The sequence below is a fragment of the Dendrobates tinctorius genome, unplaced genomic scaffold, assembly GCF_039654945.1.
Source record: "Dendrobates tinctorius isolate UK_male_01 unplaced genomic scaffold, ASM3965494v1 ptg000133l, whole genome shotgun sequence".
In the NCBI taxonomy this organism is placed as follows: domain Eukaryota; kingdom Metazoa; phylum Chordata; class Amphibia; order Anura; family Dendrobatidae; genus Dendrobates; species Dendrobates tinctorius.
Window position 1 is genome coordinate 8,741,180 of NW_027361801.1, and position 14,088 is coordinate 8,755,267.

The 14,088-nt window shown below is 42.5% G+C and overlaps 2 protein-coding genes across 4 annotated transcripts in view; both read left to right on the forward strand.

Moving 5' to 3' along the window:
- LOC141048082 (plastin-3) overlaps window positions 1–14,088 on the forward strand; it is a 133,200-nt gene that overhangs the window by 117,751 nt on the left and 1,361 nt on the right. The gene's annotated exons all lie outside the window — the stretch shown is intronic.
- The window catches only part of LOC141048083 (plastin-3-like), a 320,243-nt gene that overhangs the window by 117,720 nt on the left and 188,435 nt on the right, over window positions 1–14,088 (forward strand). The window lies entirely within an intron of this gene.

Genomic DNA, 14,088 nt, shown 5'->3' on the forward strand with positions numbered 1-14,088 from the left:
AATAAAAGGCAGGAAATACAGTCTCCTTTACTACTGATATTAGTAACAAACATTCATTACTGCATACTATACTTGAGTATATGTACATTGGTCTATTGACCACAATTGGACACTACTTGGACAACCCATTCTCAATCCCGGTTTCCCCCCTTGTAAAATAACACTTATGCATCCCTCTGGTGTTGGCACCCTTCCAGAGCTATCTGCACTGGTTTTCCCAGGGATCACATCACATTGTCATGCAATCACTGCAGCCAGTCAGAGCTGGATTCACTCAACTCGCCGCCTTTGGATGTGTTTTATACATCTGGAGGGAGTAAGAGGGGTGCGTCCTTTCTCACTTCCTCTGGATGTCTGATTTATGCTAACACTGGGAGAGTGAATCCCGTGCTGATTGGCCATTGGGATCACGTGACGTAATCACTATCCCAGAGAGCCGATGCTGACACTGCTCGAACGGCACTTGAGGCAAGTATAGACGTCATTTTACAAGGGGGGAACGTGTGGCTTAAGAAGGGGTTGTCGGGGTAGTAGACAACTTTCTTAAAGTTGTAAGCCCACCTCAAAGTTGGGCCATTAAGATATGCCTTAACTTATCACTCGACCCAGGGGAACCCAGCTGGTTCTCCAAATGAAGAGGCCACAAGTGTTCTTTGGTTTTCTTTCCCCTTCAATTTTTCAGCTTAGATGGGTGCTTTTCTGGCACCAAATTCATGGTGGCTCCTTTCAGATGACTGAGTCAGGAGTGCTGCTGTGCAGAGGAAATGGAAAGGGATCCTGGAAAGGTGGTTTACTGGCAATCATTTGGTGATGGCATATCTAAACGGTTTGCCATCCCTTAGTAAGATGGGAATACATTTTGACGAAAACTGTGTGTTCTGTCTAGAAGTATAGTGTCAAGTATAGCGTGGCACTACCACAAGGTGCACAAGTAGGTTACCCAGACCCAAGTGAATAATAAAGTAACTTGGCACTCAACTGAATGATCCTTTATAAATGTGATTTTTATTTATATGCAGTCCTAGAAGACGTTTCGGCCTACAATCGGCCTTCGTCAGTCTACTATAACAGATGTGGAATAAATACAGAAACGTGAAGTCATAAGTCCTCATGATAAATACAAAAATGCCAAACATATGTTATCCAGTCAATATCTGTCATATGATACAAATTTCAGAAAAATACATTGAACAATTTCATAGAGAATATATTACAAAACATATAATAACCATGTGTCAGGAAAACCAAGTGGAGAAGATGAGTTGTGTAATTGGTGAAAAAAGACTTACCCGACTGCTGTCACGGTACAATGACAAAATATAAGTCCACGAAAGAAGTTTTTATGTGGTTTCCTATAATGAGGTAAACCAAGTGGTTTCAGAATATTGTTATACAATGGTGATAATCCTATAGAAAAAGTGATACTATGATTGTACCTGCTTTAGGGTATAGTGCAGGTGTATGCTGTGCTTCCAGCTAACACTGAGGCGTGCTGTGCTATATTATAGAAAGACATGAAATAATGAGCTGTGGAGCGTAAAAGAAGGTGAAAAAATGGTAGATGGCAGTGGATAAATATATACCTGGTAAATCAACTAGGAATAATATTGGATGCGCTTAATAGAAAGTATGTTCCCTTGATGAGACTGAGTAAAAATGCATTTCTTTGGAGTGTTGAAGCAGTTTGCCTGAAACAATAATATTCACAAGGATCAGAAAATGGCTGTAAGTAAGACCCATATAATTATGTGTGAAGATCTATCTGTTGGTGCTGTCTGTGTGAAGCACGGTGGTCAAAGGCCCATATGAGGCTGAAAATGAGAAGAAACGTATTAGATAGTAAAATAACGGTAGCAGTGCCCGGTAGCTAAAGGCGGGCTACTTAAAGGAACGCTTACCATGTAAATTTATATATCGGGTGTGCTGGGCTAAACGCGGTGTCCGCCGCTCTTTCGATAGCCCCGTTTGCCTTAACCGGCAAGTATAAATGACATGGTGGCGGGACTAAGCCCGCGCTAACCATAACTGGAAAACCGGAAGTGCTCGGCTAAATCTGTCAATCAACTCGCGTGCCGTCTTAAACTGCAAAGGCAGATAGCTATTGTGCTCCAATAGGATGAATGAGCATATGTCATGTGTGAAGGCTGGGAGGAGCTAATGAGCTCCATGACGGAACTGACTGATAACCGTGATGCACTTAAGTGTCTCATATAAGCCATTAAACTAGATATAGATATATATATATATACACCTAGTTAAAAACCAGATTTACCAGGATATATAGGGAGGAAAGAGCTTACAAGCGGTGGAATGAGGGATGAATATATATCCCTTAGGGAAATAAACTACCATTGTCACTCTACAGTCATGGCCAAAAGTTTAGAGAATGACACAAATATTATATTTTCACATGATCTGCTGCCCTCTGGTTTTTGTTTGTCAATATAACCTTTTGTTACTCATAATATGATAGCAATTATATTTCTGTATATGATAAAAAAAAATCTGACAGTTAGAATGAGTTAATGCAGCAAGTCAATATTTGCAGTGTTGACACTTCTTCAGGACCTCAGCAATTCTCCCTGGCATGCTCTCAATCAACTTCTGGATCAAATCCTGACTGATGGCGGTCCATTCTTGCAAAATCAATGCTTTTATTTTGTCTGAATTTGAAGGTTTTTGTTTGTCCACCCGTCTCTTGATGATTGACCACAAGTTCTCAATGGGATTAAGATCTGGGGAGTTTCCAGGCCATGGTCCCAAAATCTGTTTTGTTCCCTGAGCCATTTAGTTATCACCTTTGCTTTATGGCAAGGTGCGCCATCATGTTGAAAAAGGCATTGTTGACCGCCAAACTGCTCTTGGACGGTTGGGAGAAGTTGCTCTTGGAGAACATTCTGGTACCATTCTTTATTCATGGCTGTGTTTTTAGGCAAGACTGAGAGAGAGCCCATTCCCTTGGCTGAGAAGCAACCCCACACATGAATGGTTTCAGGATGCTTGACAGTTGGCATGAGACAAGACTGGTGGTAGCGCTCACCTGGTCTTCTCCGAATAAGCCGTTTTCCAGATGTCCCAAACAATCGAAAAGGGATTCATCAGAGAAAATGACTTTACCCCAGTCCTCAGCAGTCCACTCCCTGTACCTCTTGCAGAATATCAGTATGTCCATGATGTTTTTCTGGAGAGAAGTGGCTTCTTTGCTGCCCTCCTTGAGACCAGGCCTTGCTCCAAGAGTCTCTGCCTCACAGTGCGTGCAGATGCACTTACACCTGCCTGCTGCCATACCTGAGCAAGCTCTGCGCTGCTGGTAGCCCAATCCCGCAGCTGAAACACTTTTAAGAGACGGTCCTGGTGCTTGCTGGTCTTTCTTGGGCGCCCTGGAGCCTTTTTGGCAACAAGGGAACCTCTCTCCTTGAAGTTCTTGATAATGCGATAGATTGTTGACTGAGGTGCAGTCTTTCTAGGTGCGATACTCTTCCCTGTTAGGCCATTTTTGTGCAGTGCAATGATGACTGCACGTGTTTCTTTAGAGATAACCATGGTTAACAGAAGAGAAACAATGATTCCAAGCACCAGCCTCCTTTTAAAGTGTCCAGTGGTGTCATTCTTCCTTAATCATGACAGATTGATCTCCAGCCCTGTCCTCATCAACACCCACACCTGTGTTAATGGAGCAATCACTGAAACTGTTAGCTGGTCCTTTTAAGGCAGGGCTGCAATGATGTTGAAATATGTTTTGGGGGATAAAGTTAAATTTTCTAGGCAAATGTTGACTTTGCAAGTAATTGCTGTTAAGCTGATCACTCTTTATAACATTCTGGAGTATATGCAAATTGCCATTAGAAAAAATGAAGCAGTAGACTTTGTAAAAATTAATATTTGTGTCATTCTCTAAACTTTTTGCAATGACTGTAGTCATTGTACAGTCGGGTGTGATAAAAGGAGAACCAAAATACTAATACCACTACTAAAATTTGCAGTTGGGTGAGGATAGTGATACAGTGAGGTCCAGACGGACATGACACGTGGAGATAACCAATTTGAAATCAGTAGAGACGACTCTAAAATGGAGAGAAACAGTATTAATATTTATATTTACAATATCAGCCATGCAATGATAGGAAATGTTGTGTTCCTACATCTGGGTATACATCACCTTATAGCCCTCTATAAAAAAAAAAAAAAAAGAGAGCAGTTTACAAAATAGGCATAATTACCATTTTATAATGGTGTCCCATAATAGACAATAGATCATAATCCCTATTCAATCCGTTGGGGGCCAATGTTTGTAACTCATGAATCCAATACGATTCCCTTCGTTTTAGTATCCTAATTCGGTCACCGCTATGTCTAGGGATTGGGACATGTTCGATGACCTGGAATTTTAATTGTGTAACACTATGTCTGTCTGTGTGGAAATGGTAGGGCAAAGGGAGAAGTAAATTCTTACATCTGATGGTAGATTTGTGCTTACTTATCCTATCTCTTATGGCCTGAGTTGTCTCGCCTACGTAGAGGAGCCCACAAGGGCCTTTAGTAAGATAAACTACATAATTAGTGTCACAGGTGGAAAAATCCTTGATGGGATATTTTTTGCTTGAATGTGGATAAAAAATTGCATCTCCTTTTTGTACATTGTTGCATTGACAATGTAAACAAGGGTACGTGCCTGTACGAGGATTTTGTATGAACCTCTGTGTGGATACTTTGTCTGGGGCCAATGTCTGCCCTAATAAGTGAATCTCGTATGTTAGGTCTCTTATAACACAGAAGAAAAGGGTTGCGAAATTCTGGAAACTCAGGGTGAGCAGTGGATAAGAGGCTCCAATGTTTCCTTATGGTTTTATATAGGATATTAACATATGGATGATGGTGTGAACAAATGGTAACCGAGAGGTTACTTCTGTGCGGGTGGTCCTGTGTGAATCTAGGGCTTCTGTTAATGTTTTGAGGATAGCCACGTTCCACAAATTTAGAGTTCATTTGTTGTAATATATTCAGGATTGAGAGTCCTCAGTAGTGTTGAGCATTCCGATACCGCAAGTATCGGAATTCCGATACCGACTTCCGATATTTTTTCAATATCGGAATTCGGCATCGGAATCGGAAGTTCAAAGTTGATTGACAGCCTGACGTCATCATGATGCGCGGTGTGTGCGCATCATGATGCGCCGTCATTTCGGGCCTTCCGGGGGTCTCTCCCGGCCTGCCGGGGGGCTGTGTCCCGGCCTGCCGGGGGGCTGTGCCGGACTGCCCGTGGTCTGTACCGGCCTGCCGGGGGGCTGTGCCGGCCTGCCGGTGGTCTGTGCACCCTGTGGGGTCTGTACCGGCCTGCCGGTGGTCTGTGCACCCTGTGGGGGTCTGTACCGGCCTGCCGGGGGGCTGTGCCGGCCTGCCGGTGGTCTGTGCACCCTGTGGGGGTCTGTACCGGCCTGCCGGGGGGCTGTGCCGGCCTGCCGGGGGGCTGTGCACCCTGTGGGGGTCTGTACCGGCCTGCCGGGGGGCTGTGCCGGCCTGCCGGGGGGCTGTGCTGATGTCCGGGGGTCTGTGCAAGCATCGTCCGATGGGACTACAAGTCCCATCTGGCGATGCCTGCTACCATGACAGTGATTGACACATTAGCCAATGATGGGACAGTAGTAGTCCCATCATCCGGCTAATGTGTTAAATGTTAAAAAAAAAAAAAAAACTACATACATACTACATATATGCTACATACATACTACATATATGCTACATACATACTACATATATGCTACATACATACTACATATATGCTACATACATACTACATATATGCTACATACATGCTACATATATGCTACATACATGCTACATATATGCTACATACATACTACATATATGCTACATACATACTACATATATGCTACATACATACTACATATATGCTACATACATACTACATGCATGCTACATACATACTACATGCTAAATATATACTACATATATACTACATACATACTACATATATACTACATATATACTACATGCATGCTACATACATACTACATGCTACATATATACTACATATATACTACATATATACTACATACATACTACATATATACTACATACATACTACATACATACTACATGCATGCTACATACATACTACATGCTACATATATACTACATATATACTACATACATACTACATATATACTACATACATACTACATGCATGCTACATACATACTACATGCTACATATATACTACATATATACTACATACATACTACATATATACTACATACATGCTACATACATACTACATGCTACATACATACTACATACATACTACATATATGCTACATACATGCTACATACATGCTACATATATACTACATGCATGCTACATGCATGCTACATGCATGCTACATGCATGCTACATGCATGCTACATGCATGCTACATGCATGCTACATGCATGCTACATATATACTACATGCATGCCACATGCATGCCACATGCATGCCACATGCATGCCACATGCATGCCACATGCATGCCACATGCATGCTACATGCATGCTACATACATACTACATACATACTACATACATACTACATACATACTACATACATACTACATACATACTACATACATACTACATACATACTACATACATACTACATACATTCATACACTACATACATACTACATACATTCATACAATACATTCATACAATACATTCATACAATACATTCATACAATACATTCATACAATACATTCATACAATACATTCATACAATACAACATAGAGTAACATACTTGTCACATTGTTCCCCGAAGCCATTGTCTTTTCCGTAATAAATATTAACATAACAAACCACAAAAATACTCACCCACGATCCGAAGCAGTCCACGAGTGTGTCCCACGACGATCTTGGGTAGAGAACTGTAGCATCAGATGATGCTGCCGTTCTCTACGGGCTGCAGGAATCCAATGACGGAAGGTAGGTATCCTTCCGCACTGTATTCCTCCGCCACTTAAAAAAAAAAAAAAAAAGTCCCTAGTCTCACTTTATGCCATTGCTGCGTGGGAAATTCCCACACAGCAATGGCATAAAGTGAGACTAGGGACTTTTTTTTTTTTTTTAAGTGGCAGAGGAATACAGTGCGGAAGGATACCTACCTTCCGTCATTGGATTCCTGCAGCCCGTAGAGAACGGCAGCATCAGCTGATGCTGCAGTTCTCTACCCAAGATCGTCGTGGGACACACTCGTGGACTGCTTCGGATTGTGGTTGAGTATTTTTGTGGTTTGTTATGTTAATATTTATTCCGGAAAAGACAATGGCTTTGGGGAACAATGTGACAAGTATTGGTAAGTATGTTACTCTATGTTATATGTACTGTATGTCTATGTATGTATTGTATGTATGTAGTATGTATGTAGCATGCATGTAGTATATATGTAGTATGTATGTAGCATGCATGTAGTATATATGTAGCATGTATGTAGTATGTATGTGGTATGTATGTAGTATGTATGTAGCATGCATGTAGTATATATGTAGTATGTATGTAGCATGTAGTATGTACACTCACTGGCCACTTTATTAGGTACACCTGTCCAACTGTGTGTTAAGACTTAATTTCTAATCAGCCAATCACATGGCGGCAACTCAGTGCATTTAGGCATGTAGACATGGTCAAGACAATCTCCTGCAGTTCAAACCGAGCATCAGTATGGGGAAGAAAGGTGATTTGAGTGCCTTTGAACGTGGCATGATTGTTGGTGCCAGAAGGGCTGGTCTGAGTATTTCAGAAACTGCTGATCTACTGGGATTTTCACGCACAACCATCTCTAGGGTTTACAGAGAATGGTCCGAAAAAGAAAAAAAATCCAGTGAGCGGCAGTTCTGTGGGCGGAAATGCCTTGTTGATGCCAGAGGTCAGAGGAGAATGGGCATACTGGTTCGAGCTGATAGAAAGGCAACAGTGACTCAAATTGCCACCCGTTACAACCAAGGTAGGCAGAAGAGCATCTCTGAACGCACAGTGCGTCGAACTTTGAGGCAGATGGGCTACAGCAGCAGAAGACCACACTGGGTACCACTCCTCTCAGCTAAGAACAGGAAACTGAGGCTACAATTTGCACAAGCTCATCGAAATTGGACAGTAGAAGATTGGAAAAACGTTGCCTGGTCTGATGAGTCTCGATTTCTGCTGCGACATTCGGATGGTAGGGTCAGAATTTGGCGTAAACAACATGAAAGCATGGATCCATCCAGCCTTGTATCAACGGTTCAGGCTGGTGGTGGTGGTGTCATGGTGTGGGGAATTTTTTCTTGGCACTCTTTGGGCCCCTTGGTACCAATTGAGCATCGTTGCAACGCCACAGCCTACCTGAGTATTGTTGCTGACCATGTCCATCCCTTTATGACCACAATGTACCCAACATCTGATGGCTACTTTCAGCAGGATAATGCGCCATGTCATAAAGCTCGAATCATCTCAGATTGGTTTCTTGAACATGACAATGAGTTCACTGTACTCAAATGGCCTCCTCAGTCACCAGCTCTCAATCCAATAGAGCATCTTTGGGATGTGGTGGAACGGGAGATTCGCATCAGGGATGTGCAGCCGACAAATCTGCGCCAACTGTGTGATGCCATCATGTCAATATGGTCCAAAATCTCTGAGGAATGCTTCCAGCACCTTGTTGAATCTCTGCCACGAAGAATTGAGGCAGTTCTGAAGGCAAAAGGGGGTCCAACCCGTTACTAGCATGGTGTACCTAATAAAGTGGCCAGTGAGTGTATGTAGCATGTAGTATATATGTAGTATGTATGTAGCATGTAGTATGTATGTAGCATGCATGTAGTATGTATGTAGCATGCATGTGGTATGTATGTGGCATGCATGTGGTATGTATGTGGCATGCATGTGGTATGTATGTGGCATGCATGTGGTATGTATGTGGCATGCATGTGGTATGTATGTGGCATGCATGTGGTATGTATGTGGCATGCATGTGGTATGTATGTGGCATGCATGTGGTATGTATGTGGCATGCATGTGGCATGCATGTGGTATGTATGTGGCATGCATGTGGTATGTATGTGGCATGCATGTGGTATGTATGTGGCATGCATGTGGTATGTATGTGGCATGCATGTGGTATGTATGTGGCATGCATGTGGTATGTATGTGGCATGCATGTGGTATGTATGTGGCATGCATGTGGTATGTATGTGGCATGCATGTGGTATGTATGTGGCATGCATGTGGTATGTATGTGGCATGCATGTGGTATGTATGTGGCATGCATGTGGTATGTATGTGGCATGCATGTGGTATGTATGTGGCATGCATGTGGCATGCATGTGGTATGCATGTGGCATGCATGTGGTATGCATGTGGCATGCATGTGGTATGTATGTGGCATGCATGTGGTATGCATGTGGCATGCATGTGGTATGCATGTGGCATGCATGTGGCATGCATGTGGCATGCATGTGGCATGCATGTGGCATGTATGTGGCATGCATGTGGTATGTATGTGGCATGCATGTGGTATGTATGTGGCATGCATGTGGTATGTATGTGGCATGCATGTGGTATGTATGTGGCATGCATGTGGTATGTATGTGGCATGCATGTGGTATGTATGTGGCATGCATGTGGTATGTATGTGGCATGCATGTGGTATGTATGTGGCATGCATGTGGTATGTATGTGGCATGCATGTGGTATGCATGTGGTATGCATGTGGCATGTATGTGGTATGCATGTGGCATGTATGTGGCATGCATGTGGCATGCATGTGGCATGCATGTGGTATGCATGTGGTATGCATGTGGCATGCATGTGGTATGTATGTGGCATGCATGTGGCATGCATGTGGTATGTATGTGGCATGCATGTGGTATGTATGTGGCATGCATGTGGTATGTATGTGGCATGCATGTGGTATGTATGTGGCATGCAAATTTTTTTTTTTTTTTTACATTCAACACATTAGCCGGATGATGGGACTATTACTGTCCCATCATTGGCTAATGTGTCAATCACTGTCATGGTAGCAGGCATCGCCCGATGGGACTTGTAGTCCCATCGGACGATGCCTGCACAGCCCCCCGGCAGGCCGGCACAGCCCCCCGGAGCCTGCACAGACCATCGGCAGGCCGGCACAGCCCCCCGGCAGGCCGGCACAGACCACCGGAGCCTGCACAGACCCCCTGGCAGGCCGGCACAGCCCCCCGAAAGGCCCGTACAGACCCCAGAGAGGCTGTACAAGGCAAAAACAGGGTTTTTCTCATTCCGATACCGGAAGTCCCATAGACTTGAATGGGACTTCCGGTATCGGAATCGGCGATACCGATACTTTTTTTAAAGATCGGCCGATACCATCCGATACGATACTTTGAAGTATCGGACGGTATCGCTCAACTCTAGTCCTCAGTAGTTGATACCTTTTAATGGCTAACTGAAAAGATGGTAACACATTGCAAGCTTTCGAGACTACTCAGGTCTCTTCATCAGGCTAGACTAATACAAAATCTGAAGAGTCACATTTATGCACAATACAGCCTAGAAAAAATGCAATAGATAAGACAAGTGACGTGAAGCAGAACTATCAATATGGGAGAGGGAGAAACATAAATATAAACATTGGACCAGTTCATAGATAAGGAGTCCGGATGTTTTATGGTCCTCTGATTGGGGTCTAGTTCTGTGTTGTGATGCCCCCACACGGTTTTAAAAGGAAATTCCTTAATTGATGTAAAAAGACATAAATCCATGCGACACATTCATTCCAGCACTGAGTGTCAAAGTTCGTCATAAATTTGTACTCCCAAACTCCTCTCTCTCTGAGATGTGAAGTTACCTTTCAATACCAGTAATTTCATATCCACGCTGCTGTGATCAGGGATACAGAAATGTTTTGCCACAGGTAGATCCATTCTTTTTTCTCTTATTGTGTGACGATGAGCATTCATCCTTGTTCTAAGCTTTTGCCCTGTCTCCCCCACATACAGACCCCCAGTTGGACATTTAGTACAAATAATTAAGTACAACACATTAGATGTAATGCAGCTGAAAGTACCTGCTATCTTGTAGTCCTGATGTGAGTTGGGGATCTTTATCTTGTCCGTGGTCATTATAAATGGACAGGTTTTACATTTTTTCTGGTTGCAAGGAAAGGTTCCTGCAGTTGTTGTAGAGGACAGGGAGCTTCTGACAATGATGCTTCTTAAATTTGGGGGCTGCCTAAAACACAGCAGTGGGGGGTCTGGAAAAATGGATTTCAATCGGGCATCTTTTTGTAGTAAAGGTTGTAATTTCCGTGCAGCTCCCCTTAGCACCTCCAGATTTGGGTTGTAGGTGACTACTAGAGGCACTCGGTTATTTTCTTCTTTAGCTTTGTAATTTAGCAGGTGATTCCTTGACAATCTGGTGGCTCTTGTAATTTGGTTTTCAATTGTTCTTGGATGGTAACCTTGATTCAAAAAGGTCTTTTTGAGGCGACCAAGGTGTTTGTCTCTGTTCATGGGGTTGGAACATATACGATTGTATCTGATGTCTTGGCTATAGATAATAGAGTTCTTTATGTGTTTTGGATGGAAACTGTCCCATTTAAGGTATGTTGGACGGTCGATTGGCTTCTGATACAGGGATGTCTCTATTTCATTGTTTTTTAGCTTAATGATGGTGTCCAAAAAATTAATCTCAGTACTGGAGTAGTTGAGTGTTAAATTGATGGTGGGATGAAATTGATTAAACTGTTCGTGGAACGTCTTTAGCTGTTGCTCAGACTCCGTCCAGATGATTAAAATATCATCAATGAAGCGGTAGTAGGCCAGGGGCCTGATGGGGCATGAGGACAAAGTCGCTTTCAAGCTTTGCCATGAAAAGATTTGCATACTGTGGAGCCATTTTAATCATCTGGACGGAGTCTGAGCAACAGCTAAAGACGTTCCACGAACAGTTTAATCAATTTCATCCCACCATCAATTTAACACTCAACTACTCCAGTACTGAGATTAATTTTTTGGACACCATCATTAAGCTAAAAAACAATGAAATAGAGACATCCCTGTATCAGAAGCCAATCGACCGTCCAACATACCTTAAATGGGACAGTTTCCATCCAAAACACATAAAGAACTCTATTATCTATAGCCAAGCCATCAGATACAATCGTATATGTTCCAACCCCATGGACAGAGACAAACACCTTGGTCGCCTCAAAGAGACCTTTTTGATTCAAGGTTACCATCCAAGAACAATTGAAAACCAAATTACAAGAGCCACCAGATTGTCAAGGAATCACCTGCTAAATTACAAAGCTAAAGAAGAAAATAACAGAGTGCCTCTAGTAGTCACCTACAACCCAAATCTGGAGGTGCTAAGGGGAGCGGCACGGAAATTACAACCTTTACTACAAAAAGATGCCCGATTGAAATCCATTTTTCCAGACCCCCCACTGCTGTGTTTTAGGCAGCCCCCAAATTTAAGAAGCATCATTGTCAGAAGCTCCCTGTCCTCTACAACAACTGCAGGAACCTTTCCTTGCAACCAGAAAAAATGTAAAACCTGTCCATTTATAATGACGACGGACAAGATAAAGATCCCCAACTCACATCAGGACTACAAGATAGCAGGTACTTTCAGCTGCATTACATCTAATGTGGTGTACTTAATTATTTGTACTAAATGTCCAACTGGGGGTCTGTATGTGGGGGAGACAGGGCAAAAGCTTAGAACAAGGATGAATGCTCATCGTCACACAATAAGAGAAAAAAGAATGGATCTACCTGTGGCAAAACATTTCTGTATCCCTGATCACAGCAGCGTGGATATGAAATTACTGGTATTGAAAGGTAACTTCAATTCTCAGAGAGAGAGACGAGTTTGGGAGTACAAATTTATGACGAACTTTGACACTCTCAGTGCTGGAATGAATGTGTCGCATGGATTTATGTCTTTTTACATCAATTAAGGAATTTCCTTTTAAAACCGTGTGGGGGCATCACAACACAGAACTAGACCCCAATCAGAGGACCATAAAACATCCGGACTCCTTATCTATGAACTGGTCCAATGTTTATATTTATGTTTCTCCCTCTCCCATATTGATAGTTCTGCTTCACGTCACTTGTCTTATCTATTGCATTTTTTCTAGGCTATATTGTGCATAAATGTGACTCTTCAGATTTTGTATTAGTCTAGCCTGATGAAGAGACCTGAGTAGTCTCGAAAGCTTGCAATGTGTTACCATCTTTTCAGTTAGCCATTAAAAGGTATCAACTACTGAGGACTCTCAATCCTGAATATTTTTCTATCTACTGGCTAACACGGTACAAAGATATACATCTTCTTTGTTGTAATAGCGCTTCTCGTTTCTCAGGATCCGAAACTATCCTCTGCACTCTCTTAAATTGAGATTTAGGAATTGCCTTTTTTTTTTTTTTTTTTTTTTTTTTACTGCGGGGGGATGTAAGCTAGAATAATGAAGGCTATTCCGGTCCGTGGTTTTTGTGTAGAGATCAGAGCTCATTATTTCATGTCTTTCTTGAATATAGCACAGCACGCCTCAGTGTTAGCTGGAAGCACAGCATACACCTGCACTATACCCTAAAGCAGGTACAATCATAGTATCACTTTTTCTATAGGATTATCACCATTGTATGACACAATATTCTGAAACCACTTGGTTTACCTCATTATAGAGAGCACACAATTGGTGAACCCCTAAAATATAACCTTTAATTCAATATTTTTAAAAAATGTTCTCAAAGACTGGGTGAGACCGGGTTTACAACAGTGCCAAAAAATTGACACACAAGAGAAATTGGTATCAAAGGAAGGGGGGGAAACTTCACCCTAATAGACCCTAATATGTCCCTTCCTGGCCGCGGAGGTTGGCACCCTAATTGACGATGTGGCGCCCCCGCTCAACGTCGGTAGTCCTAGATACCCTTAATCACCCTAACAAAACAAAAAAAGGGATACACAGAAAAACCACACACATACAAATACACCCGACAAAAAAACCCCTAATGGGTAGACATAAATGTCTTCATAGGAGAAAGTGCTGGAGTGCATTTTTGTA